This window comes from Ambystoma mexicanum, chromosome 5q (assembly GCF_040938575.1).
Source record: "Ambystoma mexicanum isolate Mex_15411 chromosome 5q, UKY_AmexF1_1, whole genome shotgun sequence".
Taxonomy (NCBI): Eukaryota; Metazoa; Chordata; class Amphibia; order Caudata; family Ambystomatidae; genus Ambystoma; species Ambystoma mexicanum.
Window position 1 is genome coordinate 342,919,925 of NC_090933.1, and position 23,637 is coordinate 342,943,561.

A 23,637-nucleotide genomic window follows, 5' to 3' on the forward strand; every position below is an offset into this window, starting at 1 on the left:
AGCCCGATGGATCGGGTACACTTCGAAAGCTGAGGAAAGAATCTGGGAGATAGGTGATAGGCAAAGTTAGTTTAAGCTAAAGACAGAATAGGTAGAATCAAAGGGAAATTGGAACTGCCGGGTCTAGTAGCGAACTCACGGAGCATCAGCTAGAACAGTAGCGATGAGTTGACAAACTTCGCGATGCATAAGGGATCACGTGACCTGCACGCTGCGCTTCTGGCGTACGTGAAAAGCCTGGAACGCTGCATTTGGAACTGTGAGCAATGCGATCCGCCATCTTGAAATCACCGCTCCGAATTAAGCCACAGAGTCGGTTCCCGGGACCATACGGACCACTTCTTCATATGTGTAACACACTGTTCATACCTTGTTCCTGCTTGCCTTCGGCTCCAGAATTGGCGAGACTGTTCATGACAAATCTGTTTCGTTTCTTTGGCTTACCCTCGATCATTGTTTCCGATCGTGGTAGACAATTTACTTCACGGTTTTGGAAGGCTCTTACTGCTTCCCTGGGCATCGAGGACAGATATTCCTCGGCATACCATACTCAGACGGATGGGCAGGCAGAGAGAACCAATGCTACTATCGAACAGTTCCTACGCTGTTTATGTCTTCAGTTCCAACAGTCCTGGTTTACTTCCCTGCCTTACGCGGAGTTTGAAGATAACAATTCTATGCATACGTCAACTGGGGTTTCTCCCTTCTTTGCCCTGTATGGTGGTCATCCTAGGGCACTCCCACTCTATCTGGTACTGCCGACTGTCAACCCAGCTGCAAGAGACTGTGTGAGAGATCTCGATGATTCATCGGGACGTACGCTGTCATTTTCTCCGTGCTCAAGACTGTGGCAAAAAATATGCTGATGTGCATCGATCCCCGGCACCGGTCTAGCGGAGCGGCATGAAGGTGTGGTTGTCGTCCCGTAACTTATGGATTGCGGGTAAACGTTCGCTTTTGCCTAAATATGTGGGACCCTATGCCATTACTGATGTTATAAATCCTGTGGCGGTCAAGCTCTCCCTGCCACGTTTATGGTGTATACACCCAGTTTTTCACGTCTCCCTGATCAAGCCATTCATCCAGGGGACTCGCCTCCCTACACGTCCTTCGCCAATCTTGGTGGATGGCGAGGAGGAGTACGAGGTTTTGCGCATTCTGGACTGCAGGGTGTCTAGGGGTGCGTTGTTCTACCTGGTGGATTGGAAGGGTTATGGGCCTGAGGACCGTTCCTGGGAGCCTTTGTCTAACTTACATTGTCCGGAGCTTCTGAGGAGTTTCCATTCCGCCAGGGGGTTGCCGGTGTCTTTGGGGGAGAATGCTGTTACACTTTGGGCTTCCCTGCAGGCTTCCTTGCAGAATACGACTCCTTTACAAGCTCATTTGTGGAGCAGATACAGGTTGCCATGGCGCCCGCACAAACTATGACGGAATCTGTGTCAGCTGACACGTCCTGTACGTGGAAGACGTACGGCAAGACTCGCCCCCATACGGCTTTAAAACCACCGTCTTTCAAGGGGCTCGTTGTTGCTAATTAGTGTTACAAGCTACAGCAGTTACGTCCATTTACTCCTTCGTGTTTCCTCTGCACGAATTCCTAATCTGCTTACCTGGTCCTGACCCTTGCCTGGCTTTTGGATTGGCTTTCTACTGACCGCTACGTTTCTGACCCGGACTTCTCCTGTTTTGGCTTCCCTCCTCCTTTTATTCTGTCGTGCTTGCCTGGCTTTTGACACGGAACGTTATTGGATTATTCTTCCTGCTTCCTCTTGCGGTACCTCATCCCAGATAACTGTTACCAGACGCGGAACGACTTTTCCCTCCTCGCAGGTGACTTGCTATCAACTACCCGGAACTCTTCCACGCCTTATCTGGATGCGTGTGTGCTCAGGTACCTATTTGTAGTTGGCAACTCTATCTCTGCTATTGAATTCATTTCCCTACTGTCTTGATTGGATATTTTCCTTTTGCTGGATTTTGGGACACTGAGTGATCTACCCTGTCTTGTGAACTTGTCTTCAAGTGCATATAAACGCTTTGCTGATTGTGCACCAACCCGGCACTAGTGCGACTCTCGTGCCGCTTGTGTTTATTTCCCTATACTAACATTCCTGTTTGTTGTTTTCTCCTATCATTGTCTCCTGTTTCCTGGACTATTATCTATCCTCAAAATATCCATATTTCAGGTTGGTTGTCATTGGTTCAATACTTTAGGAAGTCTCTTTAGAATTATTTCCACTCACTGTGGTTATTCATATTTTTGTAGATTCACCCCGGGGAAGCTCCACTCCAATACTTACCTAGGTATTTTCTGTATTATAATGCTGTTCTGATTGCTTGGTTTATTCTCAACACTGTATAATATCTTTGTATTCTTTCGCAGCATTGGTATTGGCGGTGTGTGTTCTCCCCGCTCTTTTATTCAATTGACTTAGACTTTCTGTCCCAATCGAAACAGCAGAGAGGTACATTGTAGAAAAGAGCCCCTCTTTGAGGAAGCCTGAGTCTTGTACTCAGGGGAGCTGGGATAGAAGGCTGAATATTGATTCTTTTACAACCATCATCTCCAAGGTCACTCATCCACATCTTGGGCCTACTTCGGAGTGATTCCTGTACAACCATCATCTCCAAGGTCACTCATCCATGTCTTGGGCCTACTTCGGAGTGGTGAGTAACAGGTGGAGAAAGGTAGGTGGAATGGGGAAAACAGATGGAAGCAGAGGGAATAGTAGAGAGAATGGAAGAAGCTGGAAAGAAAGGGATCTCGTTTTTAGAGGGATTAAGATGAAGAAGGTTAGCATACATTCAGGATTGAATAGTCCATAGGCCGTAAGAGATGGTAGAATGATGGTAGAAAGAAGAGAAGGAAGCGAAGATGTGTGAGTCTTCGGCATAGATGTGATGAAAGGACAAAGGATGAAACAATGGAGGATAAACTAAATGTGTCCAGTGAAAAGACTAGGGGCCAAGGACACAGCTTTGAGGAGCACTGTGATAGAGTGGGAAAGTAGCCCAAGAGACTGAGAAGGAGCGGTTTGCCAAATAGGATTCAAGCCATTTTAGAACAGTACGAGAAATGCCAATTGAGAGAAGGGTGTGACTAAGGGTAGGGCAATCAACCGAGTCAAAGGCAGCAGAAAGATCTAACAGAATGAGAATAGAGTGTTTACAATGGCGAGCAAAGAGAAGTGAGTTGGAAACAGAAAGCAGTTTCAGTCGAGTGAAGATGGCAAATACCTGGAAGCAGGAAGTGATGATCAAAACAGGCAGCGGTTTGGGAGTAGACACAATGTTACAAGGATTTTGGAAAGAAAGGCAAGCATAGAAATAGGACAAAAGTTGGCAGAGAGTCAGCGGTCGAAAGAGGGCCTTTTGAGGGTGGGAAGGATAGCAGGGTATTTGAAACTAGAAGGACTAGGTGGTAGGGGCCAAAGAAAGGTTGATAAGCGTGGTGAGATAGGGAAGAAGATGGGGAAAGACTATGGGAATGAGGGGTGATGGAAGAAGAACAAGTGTGGAAGCAGGAGGGTGGAAAACTATACAAACAATAGTACTTCGTGACAACAACACATGCTCAGCTGGAGGAAAAAGGCACACCTATCACCAAACTTCATGAATGGTGAAAGTATTGGATTGCGTACCCGGTGCAAATGAAATCATCCCTTAGCTCTGCCCCAACCTCGCTTTTGCACCAAATCCCCATTGTCACATGATCTGGGTGTAATCAGCTGTGGGACTGAGGTTGTCCATGTGGCTTGAGAAATTAGACAAGTGAACTGGGGCCATCTGTGAGATCAACAGTGGGGCAAATCACTCTCCCCTCTTTTACTTGAAATGCTGCTGCCCAATGTTAGCTCATATGCCACTGCCACTACAGCCCAGACATCATACTCCACCCCCTAGGTTAAGGCTGACTTGAAAGTTTGCAACTGTTACAGGCCTGCCAGGATGCCCATGAGTGCCTCGACTCATGTCAAGCCAAGTTCCGACTCCTGGCCCCCCTCCTAAACATTGATAACGGAAGGGGATGGATTAGGTGTGCAACTGATACAGGGCTGTTACTCCCCTCACCAGTATGGCAAGCAATGAGGAAGCAAGTTAACATCCTGCATAAAATCCTAGAGCTGGGGAGAGCCTACGTCTGGCAAGCATGCATGCCAACCAAATGAAGGTGGTCTGGCAGCAAGTGAACTTTGAGGAGGTCAGTGTTGTGAGGCAAACTCCCCCATCAAACCATCACAATTCCAAGCAATGTTGTGCCCCACATAAGATAATATGTAGTGATTGTGGAAGCCTGCTGCCTCATGAAGGTGTGTGCCTGGCAAGGAGACAAGTCTGTCTAAAATGCTGCATTTTGAACCAGGGTCGGACTGGGACAAGAAATAGGCCCGGACACCAAAAAACAAAGTGGCCCACCCCTCGCCTCAAAAAAAGCAACTCTCAAACCATCATCCGTGAATCACATCAATTCACAACTTTATAGAAAATGCTACTTAGTTCTCCTGCCAACCATTACAAAAGGGGAAAGACAATATGCAAATCAGACTTGGTCCAACCCCATGGTTCTGATTTATTCAAAACCTTCCAGTCATCAACTTTTGGTTTTGCTCATGCTAATCCCCATGGCCATTCCCACCCAGTTCCTGCTACTCCCCCCAAAACACCTCCTCATGGGAACTCGTTGAGCCCACCTTAATCAAGCCTTACCATCAAACTTTGCACTCAAAGTGCCTGCCATTGTTTTTTCAAAGCAGTCTTCTGAGAGCTACTGGTTTCATAGGTGCTGCAAAACGCATTACTGGTGTAATAAAAATGTCTTAACCAGGTATGCCTTCAGCCACTTGATTTATAAGAACTATGCAAGTCTGATTAAAAGCAAACATTAGCAATAGTTTGGCTTGGGTATATGTATTAGATGAGCATTTGTCAGACGCTGCTGCAATATGTCCAGTTACACGCACAATGGTCAAGCTGCCACCATTCATTACAGCAATGCCTGGCAAATATCTTTCCCATATCTTCAAAAAAGTAAAAACTGTTGGCATTGCCAATGCTTGTTTTTTTTTTTTTTTGCTATCCAATTGATACAAGCTAAAGGGGTCTTTATTTCTAACTGAAAGGTTCACACATTGTTACACTGTTTCTGGGACACATCATGCCACATGTAAAAACTAAGAGTCATGCATCTGCCATAACAGTTGCACCACAATAACTTGCATTTTTCTGTCTCACACACAAATTACTTTTTCCCCCCTAAAACAACTTGCTTTTTTCTCCCCTATAACAGTTTGGCTTTTTCTCAAGTGCTTCAAATAAGAAGTGCTGCAGTGTTTGGAAAAGCTTTTGTTTTCAGAGAGTATAGGTGTCTGTGAGTTAAGACACCTGAGTGCTCTTTCTCAGAATGGGCAGTGCTGGTCATTGGGCCGGCTCTCGGCGGATCCGAGATCCGGCACCAGATGTGTAGCCGGATCTTGGGATCCAGCCAGAGTCAGCCGCCCAAGCCTATGAACCGCGCTGTAAAAAAGAAAAAGAAAAAAAAGCGCCCCCGCCGGCTTTGGCACTGGTGTGTAATGCACAATGCTCGCTACATGTACAACTGAAAGGAATCAGTTGTACATGTAGCGAGCATTGTGCATTACACCAAAGCCGGCAGTAAACAGCAATGCTGCCGTGCAGGCGTTTTTTTTTCTTTTTCTTTTGGCACTACAAAATGAGCCAGGGCTCATCAAGGGGGCGAGGCCTAACTGCAAGGGTCCTGCTGGCCCGTTAGGCCACGCTCCCCTGAGGAGCCCGGCTCAATGGGCCACTGGCACCCCTGCCAGGCATCCTTTTCTAGTGATCAACATCCTCTCGCCATAGGGGAGAGGGTGTTGATCTCTGCATTTATTTTCTATAGGCTTGCCTGGCAGGGGACAGGGCCTCGCTCGTGTGCGAAAGCTTCAGGCTCCAGAAAAAATTGCCTTTCAGCCTTAATGGTGGTGCTGCCCCTTGCCAGCTGGGTTGGGGCAGTGTATCATTAAGGCTGAAAGGGTGAGGCCACTGGAAGCTGAGGCCGTTTTCTTGAAGACTGAAACTCCCGCGAGTTTCAGTCTTCAGGAAAACGGGCTCAGCTTCCAGCGGCCTCACGTTTTCTCCATAATGGTGGCGCTGGCCCACGGGCATCTCCTGCTTAAAGGGATGCCTCACAGGTGCGACGCCACCATTATGGCTGAAAGGCAATTTTTTCTGGAGCCTGAAGCTTTCGCACACGAGCGAGAGCTTCAGCCTTCAGAAAAAAATCCTTTTCGTGTAGTGGCCGGGGCTGGTAGGGGAGATTAGTGGGCCCCGCAGGACCCCACCTCAAAACGAAATTTCGGAGCCTGGCGGGGCAGAGCCCCGGCAGGCTCCGGCCCACTTAAAGCCCTGGTCGGCGGTAAAAGGCAATGTTGCCGTTGTGGGCGCTTTTTGTTTTCTTTCTTTTTTAAAGTATTTATCTAATCGGATGGCCACTACCAACCCACCCCCTCTAGACTACACCCCCTCTGCCCCCCCCAACTCCTCCCCCACCCCGGCACTTGTGGGATCCCTCACCACATTTTTTCCATTTCCACCACTGAGAATGGGAGATGGCAAACCAAGGGCTGCAGAGAGCCCCAATGAATTTGCTTTCTGTCTGTATATATTCACTGCCATCACGACTGGAAGCAAACAACATAATCGAGCAGTTTTGATGCCATATGTAAAGGACTGCAATTATGTTGTGCTCCATTATCTTTGCCAGTGGCGTATCGAGCGGGGCGGCGGGGCAGCTTGCCCCCGCGAGTGGCTCTTTCAACAGCCAGATCAGAACACTTGGCAGCGGGACACCTCTCCCGTTCTGCACCTTCATTGTCAATGAGGGTACCGAACGGGGGAGGTGTCCCTCTGCCAGCACAATTTCCCACAGAGTTTTGGACAGCATGCAAGTTGATTGGGGGACGGTTTGAGGCCATGAATGAGACGTATGGAATCGCGCGCACTGAATTTAGGGAGGAAAAAGAGCAGGGCTTTATTTGTGCCCCCCCCTCCACTCTTGCAATGCTAGATACTCCCTTGATTTTTGCACAGTATATTACATGATTATCCCCAGAGAGCAGGGTCGGGAAGGGGCATTCAAATGATCTCGGGTACCAATGAAAAAGTGGCCCACAGTTGTAAATGGCATTGCCTGATAGGCCAGTCCGAGCCTGCCACAGAGTCCAACAAAAGAGCATCTTCTCCACTCGATGAATGCTTTGCATTTGTCAGGACACTGTTTACAAAACGCAATGTTCTCAAAATAGTTTCTTGCTGTCGACCAGCAAGTACAAAAAGAACGAGCTACGTGTAGAAAAAGTGGCTGCCTGCTCCACAAGAACAAAAAAAACACATAATAATTAGACTAATTTACAAGATAGTTGCTTCACCGATTAAAACAATGGCACCTGCATGCATGGAAACAAGTGGCATTCATTGGCCAGTGCACCGCCTGAGTCACTCCTCCCATTTCCACTGGTGGGGAATATCTCGTGTAACAATCACCGCCAGCGTAGGAAGTAATAGCGCCAGGTGCTCTTCAGCTTCAGTCAGAAAATGTATCGTGAATTTTGTCCTGCACACAAGCCTGTCCGCGGTGAGTATGTTCAAAGGCTCTTTATTTGCATAAAGACGGCACTTCAATAAAGTGGCAACAATGCCAAGGCACGCAAAGAGACACCTGCCCATGCCCTTTTAATGCGAGCATTCAAATGAGCTGCTAGCGCAATGAGAGCTGGGATAAAATAATACACGGATAATCAAATAATTAAGCTCACCACCAACCCTAACATCTTACTTACATGGGGAGGACACAACGCCATCACCATCTTCACAAGAGACCACTGGGAAGACAGTACTGGGCGTCCCCGGCCTTCTGGATCCGTTGCTCCACCGGGTCTCACTGCAGCCCTCGATCATGGGACCGTCGTCATCCACCAAAAACACGACGTTGGAGAAGCGGGGACACCGGCGACCTCCTCTGAGACAGGAGAGGAAACTGATAATGCGAACCTGGGAGGGGGTCAGAGAGCGGAGTTGATTGATGGTTTAGAAACCGATATTCATCCCTGGATCATTGGTGCCCCGGAAGTTGATTGTCACAGGGACAGTACCAGCACTTCTCAGGAGCAACAAGTTACACTTTTAATGTGAAGGGAGCAGACTTGTCACCAGGGAGTATGCCGAGACGGTGCAATAGAACCTGACCGTGCATGTTTTCAATTCCAGCACTGGCGCATTGTGTTTGACACCCCTGAAGTGGTGTAGATTATGTGTACCCAGAGGGAGTAGTGCTCATAACGAGAACCCTCAAACACAGGTTCTGCTGTGTGTTTGTGCAGGTGGGCACTTCATCATCCTGCAGGGAGCCTTATCCATCAAAACGTTACTGTAATTAACCACTTAACTGCCGGACCTCACTCTGTTCCTCTAGAGACTGGGGAAGAACTGCCTTTCTTGCAGCACTTTCCGAGGCTCAGCCTGTGGAACAACTTCCAGCCAGCGGGAACCTGGAAGGAGAGTGGGGGTTTGAGAGCGGAGTTTGGGTGCAAGACTTTCCTCCCTTCAAGGGCAGGTAAGCCGAGCATGAGCAGTTGCAGGATGTGTTCATTTTTTACAAAACACTGGGAGCGGGTGTGCTGGCCCGCTCCCAGTGTTTTGTAAAAAAGTAACATTTCCTTCACTGGCGCCATGGTGTGATGTCTCGCGCCGACTCGCTGCCTGCAGGCCCTGATCATGCAGAGCACATCAGAGTAGGCACTAGGCAGGGCCTGCAGGCAGCCCTGAGCTGGTGCGAGACAGGCCCAAGCATGGGCTTCAAACCGGCCCCTCGCCCGCCTGCAAGACTATTTTGGCCCGGCCACAGGCCGAATGACCGTTTAGCAAATCAGAGCCAACTAGGCTCACGTGAACCCTGCTCCGTGGTTTGCACCTAGCAGGGCATGGTAAGTACATAATCTCAACAATATGCCACCTGATAAGATATAGAAGTTGAAGTATTTTTCATCTCTGTGGTCATAGTCCAGACCTCCAGGAAGAGAAGCTCATCAAGGTGTGTTGCCATGACAGCAGGCTTGCAGCTGTAGTCCGTATTGCCACTGAGCCCTCTCAAACTGTTTATGCCCAATTCATGATCCTCCAGCTATGGCCTACCCTTATGCGACTCCGTCTGATGATCTATGCCATTTGGGAGCTGTCCATTAACACTGATGGGGGGATTTGATAGCTGAGGTCATGCACACTCCCCTATAAGTGCCAACCAAAATCTGTGACACATTGGCGGACAAAGACTCTCTGGTGAGTTGTGGCCCAACAGAAGCTCTCAAATTGTTCTGTTTTGGTTTGGCTATTATCCTCTGCACAAAGAAGTTGGACTGGATGCTGCAGGCATTCAATGTCCTGGTTCATGGGCAGGTGTGATTGACCAAAAGAAAGTGTACTTGCATATTGCCTCTGAGACCAAGCAATCTTTGTCTGACATTAGTGGTTCTCTGCCCCCCCCCCCCTCAGACCCTCACCCATGCAAAAGAAAGTCAAACAAGAGCTTTAGACTTTTTAAAGAGCAGACATAATCGTGAAAGTTAAAGGCCAGACACTGTGGGTAACCACCACCTCATTGTGGTGAAAAAAACAAAGCAATCTGATGAGGTGTGCTGCTGGGGAGGTATGCACTTCCTGAACAGGTCAGCCAAGAGGGTGAGGGGCGAGGGCGAGGGGCCCAATGCACACTGACAATGGCATTGCTGCAGATCTCCAGGGGCCCGAGTATTCACCAAACCAGACCTGAACATAGGGTACCATAAATCACATCTGCAAAAGAGTCGAGATGCCACACTTTTATCACAAATGGAGTTGTACAGACACCAAGCATTATAATGACAGCAGAGGCAAAGCTATTCCAAAATTCCATAAGAGGAGTGTTGACAGACTTACCTGCTGTTTTGCCAGAAAGAGCATATATATATTACATGGCCACGGTAGTGGCCATGTAGTTATGGTTAAGTTGCTGTTTCCATGGGAAGAGCACTTTTTGGGCGGCTTATAACTTCGCTCTCCCTGGACGAATCCTCACCAAACTGTGCAAAAAAAGTATTTGGGTCACTCTGAATATTTTTGCAAAGTTCGGTGAGGATTCGTCCAGGGGGGGCAAAGTTATAGGGGGGGTCCCAAAACTTTTTTTTTCCCATAGACATAATGGGAAAAAATTTTTCTCACGCCTACAGCCCAAACCGCTGGACAGATTTACACCAAATTTGCGGCAGGAGCGGCGGCTTGGTCCCGAAAGCGTGCTTTGCTTTATTTGGTGTAAATCCGTTTAGTAGTTTTTTACAAAATGACAAAAATGTAAGTGAAAAAAATTAGTGATATCTGTGTTCGCTTCACGGATACACTTCCCTGTTCGCTCCGCGGACAGGACGATGATTGGGCAAGCAGCTTGCGTGATGTCCGCAGACATCTGACGTGCTCTCTCATTGGATGCGTGAAAGCGTGCAGTGCGTCTGACTTCAGAGACGCCCGCCATCTTTGTTCCTCACATGAGAGGCTTTGTATCCCCCCTGCACAGTAAGTCCCCCTCCCCCGCTCATGCCCGTGTCTGTCTCCTGTTCCTCCCACCCCGCTCATGTCCGTGTGTCTTTCTCCCTCCCGCCCACCCCCGCTCATGTCTGTGTGCTTTCTCCCTCCCGCCCACCCCCGCTCATGCCCCGCTCGTCTCTCCCACCCACCCATCCCCCGCTCATGCCCCATGTGTCTCTCCCACCCCCCGCTCATGTCTGTGTGTCTCTCCCCACCCGCCGCCCACCGCCCGCTCATGTCCGTGTGTCTCTCCCCACCCACCGCCCACCCCCCGCACATGTCCGTGTGTCTCTCCCCACACGCCGTCCACCCCCCGCTCATGTCCGTGTTTCTCTCCCCACCAGCCGCCCACCCCCCGCTCATGTCCGTGTGTCTCTCCCCACCCGACGCCCACCCCCCGCTCATGTCCGTGTGTCTCTCCCCACCCCCCGCTCATGTCTGTGTGTCTCTCCCCACCAACCGCCCACCCCCTGCTCATGTCCCATGTGTCTCTCCCCACCCGCCGCCCACCCCCCGCTCATGTCTGTGTGTCTCTCCCCACCCGCCGCCCACCCCCGCTCATGTCCCGTGTGTCTCTCGACCTCACCCCCACCCCCGCTCATGCCCCGTGTGTCTCTCCCCCTCCCACCCATCCCCCGCTCATGCCCCGTGTGTCTCTCCCCCTCCCGCCCACCCCCCGCTCATGCCCCATGTGTCTCTCTCCCCTTCCACCCAACCCCCGCTCATGCCCCGTGTGTCTCTCCCCCTCCCGCCCACCCCCCGCTCATGCCCTGTGTGTCTCTCCCCCTCCCGCCCACCCATGCCCCGTGTATCTCTCTCCCTCCCCCCTACCCCCGCTCTTGTCCCGTGTCTCTTTCCCCCTCCCGCCCACCCCCGCTCTTGCCCCGTGTCTCTTTCCCCCTCCCGCCCATCCCTGCTCTTGCCCCGTGTCTCTTTCCCCTCCCGCCCACCCCCGCTCTTGCCCCATGTCTCTTTCCACCCTCCCGCCCACCCCGCTCTTACCCCGTGTCTCTTTCCCCCCTCCCACCCACTCCCGCTCTTGCCCCCTGTCTCTTTCCCCCTCCCGCCCACCCCGCTCTTGCCCCGTGTCTCTTTGCCCCTCCCGCCCACTCCTGTTCTTGCCCCGTGTCTCTTTCCCCCTCCCACCCATCCCCGCTCTTGCCCTGTGTCTCTTTCGCCCTCCCGCCCACCCCCGCTCTTGCCCCGTGTTTCTTTCCCCCTCCCGCCCACCCCGCTCTTGCCCCCTGTCTCTTTCCCCCGACCCGCCCACCCCCGCTCTTGCCCCGTGTCTCTTTCCCCCTCCCGCCCACCCCGCTCTTGCCCTGTGTCTCTTCCCCCTCCCGCCCACCCCCGCTCTTGCCCCGTGTCTCTTTCCCCCTCCCGCCCACCCCCGCTCTTGCCCCATGTCTCTTTCACCCTCCCGCCCCCGCTCTTGCCCCGTGTCTTTCCCCCTCCCACCCACCCCTGCTCTTGCCCCGTGTCTTTCCCCCTCCCGCCCACCCCCGCTCTTGCCCCGTGTCTTTCCCCCTCTCCCCCACCCCCCGCTCATGCCCCGTGTGTCTCTCTCCCTCTCCCCCACCCCCCGCTCAGGCCCCGTGTGTCTCTCTCCCCTTCCCCCACCCCCGCTCATGCCCCGTGTGTCTCTCTCCCTCCCCCCCACCCCCGCTCATGCCCCGTGTGTCTCTCTCCCTCCCGCCCACCCCCCGCTCATGCCCCGTGTGTCTCTCTCCCTCCCGCTCATGCCCCGTGTCTCTCTCCCTCCCCCCACCCCCGCTCATGCCCCGTGTGTCTCTCTCTCCTTCCCCCCACCGCCCGCTCATGCCCCGTGTCTGTCTTCTGTTCCCCCCGCTCATGCCCCGTGTCTGTCTCCTGTTCTCTCCACCCCCCGCTCATGACCCGTATCTGTCTCCTGTTCCCCTCATGTGCCGTGTCTGTCTCCTGTTGCCCCCCACGCCCCCCGCTCATGCCCCGTGTCTGTCTCCTGTTCTCCCCACCCCCCGCTCATGCCCCGTGTCTGTCTCCTGTTCTCCCCACCCCCCGCTCATGCCCCATGCCTGTCTCCTGTTGCCCCCCACACCCCCTGCTCATGCCCCGTGTCTGTTGTTCCCCCCACCCCCCGCTCATGCCCCGTGTCTGTCTCCTGTTCCCCCCACCCCTCGCTCATGCCCCGTGTCTGTCTCCTGTTCCCCCCACCCCTGCTCATGCCCCATGTCTCTCCTGTTGCCCCCCCACCCCCCGCTCATGCCCTGTGTCTCTCCTGTTGCCCCCCACACCCCCGCTCATGCCCCATGTCTGTCTCCTGTTGCCCCCCACCCCCCGCTCATGCCCTGTGTCTGTCTCCTGTTCTCCCCACCCCCCGCTCATGCTCCGTGTCTGTCTCCTGTTCCCCCCACCCCCCGCTCATGCCCCGTGTCTGTCTCCTGTTGCCCCCACCCCCTGCTCATGCCCCGTGTCTGTCTCCTGTTGCCACCCACCCCCGCTCATGCCCCGTGTCTGTCTCCTGTTGCCCCCCACCTCCCGCTCATGCCTGTGTCTGTCTCCTGTTGCCCCCCACCCCCGCTCATGCCCCGTGTCTGTCTCTGTTGTTCCTCCCACCCCCCGCTCATGCCCCGTGTCTGTCTCCTGTTCTCCCCACCCCCCGCTCATGCCCCGTGTCTCTCTCCTGTTGCCCCCACCCCACTCATGCCCCGTGTCTGTCTCCTGTACCCCCCCACCCAACACTCAAGCCCCGTGTCTGTCTCCTGTACCCCCCACCCCCCGCTCATGCCCCGTGTCTGTTTCCTGTTCCCCCCACCCGCTCATGCCCCGTGTCTGTCTCCTGTTCCCCCCACCAGCTCATGTCCTGTGTCTCTCTCCTGTTGCCCCCACCCCCTGCTCATGCCCCGTGTCTGTCTCCTGTACCCCCCACCCCCCGCTCATGCCCCGTGTCTGTCTGCTGTTGCCCCCCACCCATGCTCCGTGTCTGTCTCCTGTACCCCCCACCCCCCACTCATGCCCCGTGTCTCTCTCCTGTTGCCCCCACCCGCCACTCATGCCCCGTGTCTGTCTCCTATTGCCCCCCACCCCCCCGCTCATGCCCCGTGTCTGTCTCCTGTTCTCCCCACCCCCCGCTCATGCCCCGTATCTGTCTCCTGTTCCCCCTACTCCCCACCCCCCGCTCATGCCCTGTGTCTGTCTCCTGTTCTCCCCACCCCCCGCTCATGCCCCGTGTCTGTCTCCTGTTGCCCCCCACCCCCCCTCTTGCCCCGTGTCTCTCTCCTGTTGCCCCCCACCCCCCGCTCATGCCCCGTGTCTGTCACCTGTACCCCCCACCCCCCGCTCATGCCCCGTGTCTCTCCCCTGTTGCCCTCCACCACCGCTCATGCCCCGTGTCTTCCTCCCGTCCCCCCTCTCCTCGCTGATGCCCTGTGTCTTCCTCCTGTTTCCTCCCACCCCCTGCTCATGCCCCATGTCTTCCTCTTGTCCCCCCTCCTATGATGCCCCTTGTTGACCTCTTGTTCCCCCCACCCCCGCTCATGACCCGTGTCTTCCTCCCGTCCCCCCTCTCCTCGCTGATGCCCTGTGTCTTCCTCCTGTTCCCTCCTACCCCCTGCTCATGCCCCATGTCTTCCTCTTGTCCCCCCCTCCTATGATGCCCCTTGTTGACCTCTTGTTCCACCCACCCCCTGCTCATGCCCCGTGTCTCCCTTCTTTCCCCCCACCCCCGCTCATGCCCCGTGTCTTCCCCCCCCCACTCCCCGCTCGTGCCCCGTGTCTCCCTTCTTTCCCCCCACCCCCGCTCATGCCCCGTGTCTGCGCTGTTGGAACAGGGCAGACACGGGGCATGAGCGGGGGTGGGGGCCCTACCTTGCCCTACCCCAGCTCATGCCCCATGTCTCTCCTGTTCAACCCCGCTCATGCTCCATGTCTGTCTCCCTCCTTTTCCCCCCGCTCATGGCTCGTGTCTCCCCTGTTCACCCCCACCCCCTGCTCATGCCCTGTGCTGCTCATGCCCCGTGTCTGTCGTCTGTTCCTCCCACCCCCCGCTCATGCCCCGTGTCTGTCTCCTGTTGCCCCCACCCCCCCGCTCATGCCCCGTGTTTGTCTCCTGTTCTCCCCACCCCCAGCTCATGCCCTGTGTCTGTCTCCTGTTGCCCCCACCCCCCGCGTCTCTCTCCTGTTGCCCCCCACCCCCCGCTCATGCCCCGTGTCTGCCTCCTGTACCCCCCACCCCCTCTCATGCCCCATGTCTATCTCCTGTTCCCCCCACCCGCTCATGCCCTGTGTCTCTCTCCTGTTGCCCCCCGCTCATGCCCCGTGTCTGTCTCCTGTTCCCCCCACCCGCTCATGCCCAGTGTCTCTCTCCTGTTGCCCCCCACCCCCTGCTCATGCCCAGTGTCTGTCTCCTGTACGCCCCCACTCCCCGCTAATGCCCCGTGTCTGTCTCCTGTTGCCCCCCACCCATGCCCCGTGTTTGTCTCCTGTTCCCCCACCCCCCGCTCATGCCCCGTGTCTCTCTCCTGTTGCCCCCCACCCCCGCTCATGCCCCGTGTCTGTCTCCTGTTGCCCCCCACCCCCCGCTCATGCCCCGTATCTGTCTCTTTTTCCCCCAACCCCTGCTCATGCCCCGTGTCTGTCTCCTGTTCTCCCCACCCCCCCGCTCATGCCCCGTGTCTGTCTCCTGTTCTCCCCACCCCCCGCTCATGCCCCGTGTCTCTCTCCTGTTGGCCCCATCCCCCCATTCATGCCCCGTGTCTGTCTCCTGTTGCCCCCCGCTCATGCCCCGTGTCTCTCTCCTGTTGCCCCCCACCCCCTGCTCGTGCCCCGTGTCTGTCTCCTGTACCCCCACCCCCGACTCATGCCCCGTGTCTCTCTCCTGTTGCCCCCACCACCGCTCATGCCCCGTGTCTTCCTCTTGTCCCCCCTCCTATGATGCCCCTTGTTGACCTCTTGTTACCCCCACCCCCCGCTCATGCCCCGTGTCTTCCTCCCGTCCCCCATCTCCTCGCTGCTGCCCTGTGTCTTCCTCCTGTTCCCTCCAACCCCCTGCTCATGCCCCGTGTCTTCCTCTTGTCCCCCCCTCCTATGATGCCCCTTGTTGATCTCTTGTTCCACCCACCCCCGCTCATGCCGCGTGTCTCCCTTCTTCCCCCCACCCCCTGCTCATGCCCCGTGTCTTCCTCCCCCCCACTCCCTGCTCGTGCCCCGTGTCTTCCTCCCGTCCCCCATCTCCTCGCTGCTGCCCTGTGTCTTCCTCCTGTTCCCTCCCACCCCCTGCTCATGCCCCATGTCTTCCTCTTGTCCCCCCTCCTATGATGCCCCTTGTTGACCTCTTGTTCCCCCCACCCCCGCTCATGCCCCGTGCCTTCCTCCCGTCCCCCCTCTCCTCGCTGATGCCCTGTGTCTTCCTCCTGTTCCCTCCTACCCCCTGCTCATGCCCCATGTCTTCCTCTTGTCCCCCCTCCTATGATGCCCCTTGTTGACCTCTTGTTCCACCCACCCCCCGCTCATGCCCCGTGTCTCCCTTCTTTCCCCCCACCCCCCGCTCATGCCCCGTGTCTCCCCCCCCCCATTCCCCGCTCGTGCCCCGTGTCTCCCTTCTTTCCCCCCACCCCCGCTCATGCCCCGTGTCTGCACTGTTGGAACAGGGCAGACACGGGGCATGAGCGGGGGTGGGGGCCCTACCTTGCCCTACCCCAGCTCATGCCCCATGTCTCTCCTGTTCAACCCCGCTCATGCTCCATGTCTGTCTCCCTCCTTTTCCCCCCGCTCATGGCTCGTGTCTCCCCTGTTCACCCCCACCCCCTGCTCATGCCCTGTGCTGCTCATGCCCCGTGTCTGTCGTCTGTTCCTCCCACCCCCCGCTCATGCCCCGTGTCTGTCTCCTGTTGCCCCCACCCCCCCGCTCATGCCCCGTGTTTGTCTCCTGTTCTCCCCACCCCCAGCTCATGCCCTGTGTCTGTCTCCTGTTGCCCCCACCCCCCGCGTCTCTCTCCTGTTGCCCCCCACCCCCCGCTCATGCCCCGTGTCTGCCTCCTGTACCCCCCACCCCCTCTCATGCCCCATGTCTATCTCCTGTTCCCCCCACCCGCTCATGCCCTGTGTCTCTCTCCTGTTGCCCCCCCGCTCATGCCCCGTGTCTGTCTCCTGTTCCCCCCACCCGCTCATGCCCAGTGTCTCTCTCCTGTTGCCCCCCACCCCCTGCTCATTCCCAGTGTCTGTCTCCTGTACGCCCCCACTCCCCGCTAATGCCCCGTGTCTGTCTCCTGTTGCCCCCCACCCATGCCCCGTGTTTGTCTCCTGTTCCCCCACCCCCGCTCATGCCCCGTGTCTCTCTCCTGTTGCCCCTCACCCCCGCTCATGCCCCGTGTCTGTCTCCTGTTGCCCCCCACCCCCCGCTCATGCCCCGTATCTGTCTCTTTTTCCCCCAACCCCTGCTCATGCCCCGTGTCTGTCTCCTGTTCTCCCCACCCCCCCGCTCATGCCCCGTGTCTGTCTCCTGTTCTCCCCACCCCCCGCTCATGCCCCGTGTCTCTCTCCTGTTGGCCCCATCCCCCCACTCATGCCCCATGTCTGTCTCCTGTTGCCCCCCGCTCATGCCCCGTGTCTCTCTCCTGTTGCCCCCACCCCCTGCTCGTGCCCCGTGTCTGTCTCCTGTACCCCCACCCCCGACTCATGCCCCGTGTCTCTCTCCTGTTGCCCCCACCACCGCTCATGCCCCGTGTCTTCCTCTTGTCCCCCCTCCTATGATGCCCCTTGTTGACCTCTTGTTACCCCCACCCCCCGCTCATGCCCCGTGTCTTCCTCCCGTCCCCATCTCCTCGCTGCCGCCCTGTGTCTTCCTCCTGTTCCCTCCAACCCCCTGCTCATGCCCCGTGTCTTCCTCTTGTCCCCCCCTCCTATGATGCCCCTTGTTGATCTCTTGTTCCACCCACCCCCCGCTCATGCCGCGTGTCTCCCTTCTTCCCCCCACCCCCCGCTCATGCCCCGTGTCTTCCTCCCCCCCACTCCCTGCTCGTGCCCCGTGTCTCCCTTCTTTCCCTCTTTCCCTCCCACCCCCCGCTCATGCCCCGTGTCTGCACTGTTGGAACAGGGCAGACACAGGGCATGAGCGGGGGTGGGGGCCCTACCTTGCCCTACCCCTGCTCATGCCCCGTGTCTCTCCTGTTCACCCCCGCTCATGCTCCATGTCTGTCTCCCTCCTTTTCCCCCGCTGATGGCTCGTGTCGCCCCTGTTCACCCCCATCCCCTGCTTATGCCCCGTGTCTGTCTCCTGTTTCCCCCACCCGCTCATGCCCCGTGTCTCTCTCTTGTTGCCCCCCACACCCCGCTCATGCCCCATGTCTTCCTCTTGTACCCCCCTCCTATGATGCCCCTTGTTGACCTCTTGTTCCACCCACCCCCCGCTCATGCCCCGTGTCTCCCTTCTTCCCCCACCCCCCGCTCATGCCCCGTGTCTTCCTTTCCCCCCCTCCCCGCTTATGCCCCGTGTCTCCCTTCTTCCCCCCCCCACCCCCTGCTCATTCCCCGTGTCTGTACTGTTGGAACAGGGCAGACACGGGGCATGAGCGGGGGTGGGGGCCCCACCTTGCCCTACCCCCGCTCATGCCCCGTGTCTCTCCTGTTCACCCCCACCCCGCTCATGCTCTGTGTTTGTCTCCCTCCTTTTCCCTCCGCTCATGGCCTGTGTCTCCCCTGTTCACCCCCACCCTCCGCTCATGCCCCGTGTCTCCCTTCTTGCCCCCCAGCCCCCACTCATGCCCCGTGTCTCCCTTCTTTACCGCTCATGCCCCGTGTCTCCCTTCTTCCCCCCACCCCCCGCTCATGCCCCGTGTCTCCCTTCTTTCCCGCTTATGTCCCATGTCTCCCTTCTTTCCACCCCCTGCTCATGCCCCATGTCTCTCTCCTGGTCTTTCCGACCCCCCGCCGATGGCCTGTTGTGTTCTCTTTATACACCCTGCCTTCCCTTTCCCTGGTGTCCATCTTGGTAAAAGATTTTCCTTCCTACACCGGGACGCCTGCCTGCGGCATCCCGGTTTGGGAAGAAAAATCTTTTCTTTACCACCCCGGGTTCCCACTTTGAGAACCTAGGATGCTAGTGGTCTTCCTCCATTGAAAAGGACGTTATGGTTACGTTGCACTAATAAAAAACTATGAAATTCAGTAAAAAAAAATGTGTTAAAGTGACTTTATGGTTAAGTTGCACTAATAAAAACCTATGAAATTCAGTAAAAAAACTTTGTTAAAGGGACGTTATGGATAAGTTGCGCTACTAAAAACCTATGAAATTCAGTAAAAAAACTTTGTTAAAGGGACGTTATGGTTAAGTTGCGCTACTAAAAACCTATGAAATTCAGTAAAAAAACTTTGTTAAAGGGACGTTATGGTTAAGTTGCTCTACTAAAAACCTATGAAATTCAGTAAAAAAACTGACGTTATGGTTCAAAGTAAAAACGAAAAACCCCTGAAATTCGGCAGTTATGGTAAGATAAGCAACCATAACTCGCGCCACCGTGCACTGCTAACACTAACACCCAGGACATCAAAGGTGACACCACAAATGTCATTGATGACATCACATGTGCATTTACTTTTCATAAAAACTCTGTACAAGGGATTCTTATAATGCTGACAAAAACTGTCAAGGATCATTGGGATAAATATCATGAGCTAATTAGTGCATTAAGCAATGCATTGATATAAATAGCATTCTATTATGAAGTTCTATCCAGTATACTAAGCTACTCATGCAGAAACATAGGCAGTGTGTGCAGCATACATGACGAAGGTGCCATATTCATAATCTTGCCATGTTGAATAGTGAAATGATAACTGCTTTCTTATTAGAGTTTTGCGTACTGTGAAACATGTAATAAGTAGATAATAAAACCCACTTAATACATCATTATTACAGACAAAACACAGAGACAACAACACATACAAATATGAGTATATACAGGGACAGTGAAGTAAACAAAAAAGCAGAAGTAGTAGCAGAAAGAGTTCATAACCTAACTGATTGTCTTTATGCAGAGAAACTATTGCTCTGTTTCAAAGCTGCTACTTACCATATGTATGTGTATCACATGATGTGACTGCACCCAAAGGAAAGGAGAGTGAGTATAATGTATACAAATATGAGCATATACAGGGAAGGTAGAGTAATAAAAATAAAACTATGAGAAAGTGCTGATAACCCTAATGATTATCTTCATGCACAGAAAGGATTGTTCTCTTTCAAGCCTGTGTCTTCCACTATGTATATGTTTCATATGATTTGACTTGACCCTAAGTCTACAAATATAGTACCTTTTCAATTTTTACTTCTTGACTGTTACTGAAGAAAACTATGTGACTTAGATATGTCAGTAAAGGAAAAAAAGGGAGAGCCAGCCATGTGATGTCATCAGTGATGTCATCAATGACATTTGTGATGTCATCTTTGATGTCCTGGGTGTTAGTGTTAGCAGTGCACGGTGGCGCGAGTTATGGTTGCTTATCTTACCATAACTGCCGAATTTCAGGGGTTTTTTGTTTTTACTTTGAACCATAACGTCCCTTTAACAAAGTTTTTTTACTGAATTTCATAGGTTTTTAGTAGCGCAACTTAACCATAACGTCCCCTTAACAAAGTTTTTTTGCTGAATATATATACATATATATCCTTGTTTCCTCAGATTCTGGATACCCTCAACAGCAGAAAGGGGTCCCATGGTGACTGACTGAGTACCACCTCATGCCTAATCGAAGTAAATGTGTGTACATGAAAAATAGACATGTTGTCATCCGTCATGTATTGACAGTGGAAGTAATGCCAGGGGCACAACAAAGTAAACTATGTCAAAGCAGCCTGCCAGAAAACACATCCATGGGGATCGTGTGTGTTTGGGCATTGCCAACTTTCTTCATTTCTTAGCCTAGTCGACCTGACGCTGCACCTGGGGTTCCTCACATTAGTTGGCACACCATGGCTTGACTCAGTCTACCCCAGCAGGCATTCCAGATGAAGAATGGTGCACCGTGAGTGAACAAAACCATAGCATACTTCTCCCTGTCCTTCCAGACAGAACAAGTCCTTGTGTTTGGGAGCAATGCCCTTTGCAGGAAAACAAGCAGAGCACCCATCAAAAATCACTGCAACTGAAGATATGTTTTCCCACGTGGGAAAGGAGGCACTTAGAGTGTTTTTGGGTTACTAATCCAGACACACAAGAGCAGTGATGGGTGCAAGAAATCAATCCAGGACATGGGAAGCAAGGAAGAACACACCCTCTGTGTCTCTATCGGCCACCCCCATCCCACCCTGTAATTGGTACAACTCCTTGCTGCCACTGACCACAGTAAGTGTCTCAGGGTAGTGAAGGGTGCTATCTACAACAAGAAGAGGAAGAGGTTTCTGGAGGGACAGTGTGGGATATTCAAGACAACGATACAAGTCAAACAAGAATGTGCGTTTTCATCTGTCTATATTTAATAGCAGAGTTCTCAAGGTTGTCATAGAGAAAATCCTAAGAGGAACTAGGGGAAACTCTAGTACTAAAGTTTCAAAAACCTAATTTTAATGAGCCTTTTGCCTTCAGGGTTCCCTAAGGTATAAACAAATGTCTTAAAATGTGTCCACATAACAGTTCTTTAACCCTTTCTTCAGATGTCCATCCTTAAGCTGCGTGAAACCAGAATGAAAATATACCATCAGGGAAGACTCATTATATCCGGTCCGCTCTTAACCAGTTCCTTCAAGATTCACAACTGGCTCTTACTGGGCTGTGGCTTAAGGCTTTGTGGTCCTTTCTGGCCCTCGGTTTTCAGACTTTGTAATAGCTCCGTCTTGGAAGTCTATTTCAGGTGTTAAACAGATCCCCCTTGTACCTTTTTTTCAGGCTGTGCAACAGCTCTCCCCATAATCTTAGATTTAATGGGTATTTCTCTTATCTTATCCAGGGTCCTTTCATTCAGCTGCATTTGATCTGCCCTCCCACCATAAGCCTTAGTCCTTCCCTAGGAGTCACCAATGCAAAACCTTTGGCTCTGGCTTTCCATTGCCCTGAGGGATTTGAGAGGGGCTGTTGTGACTTTCTGGCTAGACCTCCTCCTCTAGTGCTCCCCATGTGCAGAACCCCTCCACCTCTTCTTCCATCCTCCCCAGGTTTACACTGTCTTGCTCCAGGCACCCATCGTTCTAGTCTTCTCTATCCAGCAGCTCCACCCCCTTGTATAAAGGGAATGGCAGCAAGTACATCTGCTTTCTCCATGTCCATAACACTGAATTAAAAAATCCAATCCTTTTATACCCATAACTTTGTGGGGTATTTTATAAGGCTGTCTATGTCCTCTTATATTCTCTCTTAAGAATGATATCTTCCCTTAGTAGTCTTTCTTCCACTCAGTATTTAATTATGAGTTTAAGTCAGTAATTGATATGATGATATGATATAGCATTTGTAACGCGCCTATACACAAGTGTTTCGAGGCACGACGAGGCAGGGAGGGGGGACAAAGGGAAGACAGACAACGATCTTACTAGGCCAGGTGTCATTAAGATTGCGCAAGTGCATGGGAAGAGGGGCAAGGAAAGTGCAAGGGGAAAGGGAGAGGGGAAAGTGCAGTACAGGTGTAGTAGAATAACAAGATAAATAATAAAGGGCCAGCTGGTGGCAAGTGCAAGGTAAAGTTCAGACAAGTGCTGGGAAGGGGGCTGAAGGGATACAGAGACAGTCCCGCAGTGCAGGGGTTGCCAGGGAGGCAGTGCACGGGGAGAGTGGCTGGGCCAGGGACCGAGATTGGTGAGAGTGGCCCAGTTGCAGATTCAGTGCAGTTTCAGTCAGGAATTTAGCAGGGGAGAGGGGGAGAGAAAGCAGAAGCAAAGAGGAAGGTTTTGAGGTGCTTCCGGAACCAGAGATGGTTCTCATCAAGTTTCAGAGAGGCAAGTAGGCTGTTCCAGAGGGAGGCCCCTGCCGCGGAGAGAGATCTACCCCCAACTCGTTGCTTGGAGAAGCGGCTGACCCTGAGGGAGTTGGAGGCGGATGAGCGAAGAGCTCGAGAGGGAAGATATTTAGGAAGAGAGAGTTGAAGGTATTTTGGCCCCAGGCCCCAGAAGGCCTTGTGCACAATGCAGAGGGTTTTGAACTTAATCCTCGCAGCCACTGGGAGCCAGTGCAGAGATTTCATTCCTTGAGAGATACAGTACCTGGGCTTGAGGCCAAGGACAAGTCTTGCAGTCCTATTCTGGATGAGTTGCAGAGGGCGGATAGTAGAGACAGGCAGATTTAGAAAGAGGCAGTTGCAGTAGTCCAGCTTAGAGAGAACCAGGGCTCTGGAGACAGTGAGCTTCTGGGGGAAGGAGAGGAAAGGAAGAATACCTCTGAGGAGGTGCAGCTGGTAGTGTGACTTCTTAGAGACATCAGATATGTGAGGAGAGAAGGAGAGTGTGGAGTCGAAGAAGACCCCGAGGTTTTTTGCCTTGCAGGTAGGAGCAGGGAGAGGTCCAAGAATGGCCGGCCAGAGAGCTGCAGCGAAGGAGGGAGTGGGTGTGCCGATGAGTAGAATCTCAGTCATACTGGCATTAAGGCAGAGGTCATTGGCGGCACACCATTCCTGGATAGCAGAGAGACAGTCAGAGATGAGGGAAGGAGAGGAGGAGTGCGAGGGTAGCCTGAAAATGAGCTGGGTATCATCCACATAGCACTGAAAGTTGGGGCAGAGAGCGGCGATGCGGTGGGCCAGGAGTGCCAGATATTGGTTGAACAGCCAGGGAGAGAGGTTAGATCCCTGGGGGACATCACAGGTAGAGAAAAAGATGTCAGATAGGAAGGACCCCAGTTGGACCTGGGAGGGTCGATTGGAGAGGAAAGAAGTCAGCCACGCCAGAGCCTGACCAGTGATACCCAGGTTATCATGGAGACGTTTGAGCAGGATGGCATGGTTGACAGTATCAAAGGCAGAAGAGAGATCAAGCAAGATAAGAACACACAGAGTGTTGGAGTCAAGGTTGGAGAGCAGGTCTTCACGGATGTTCAGGAGAGCAGTGTCCGTGCTTCTGGCAGCTCTGAA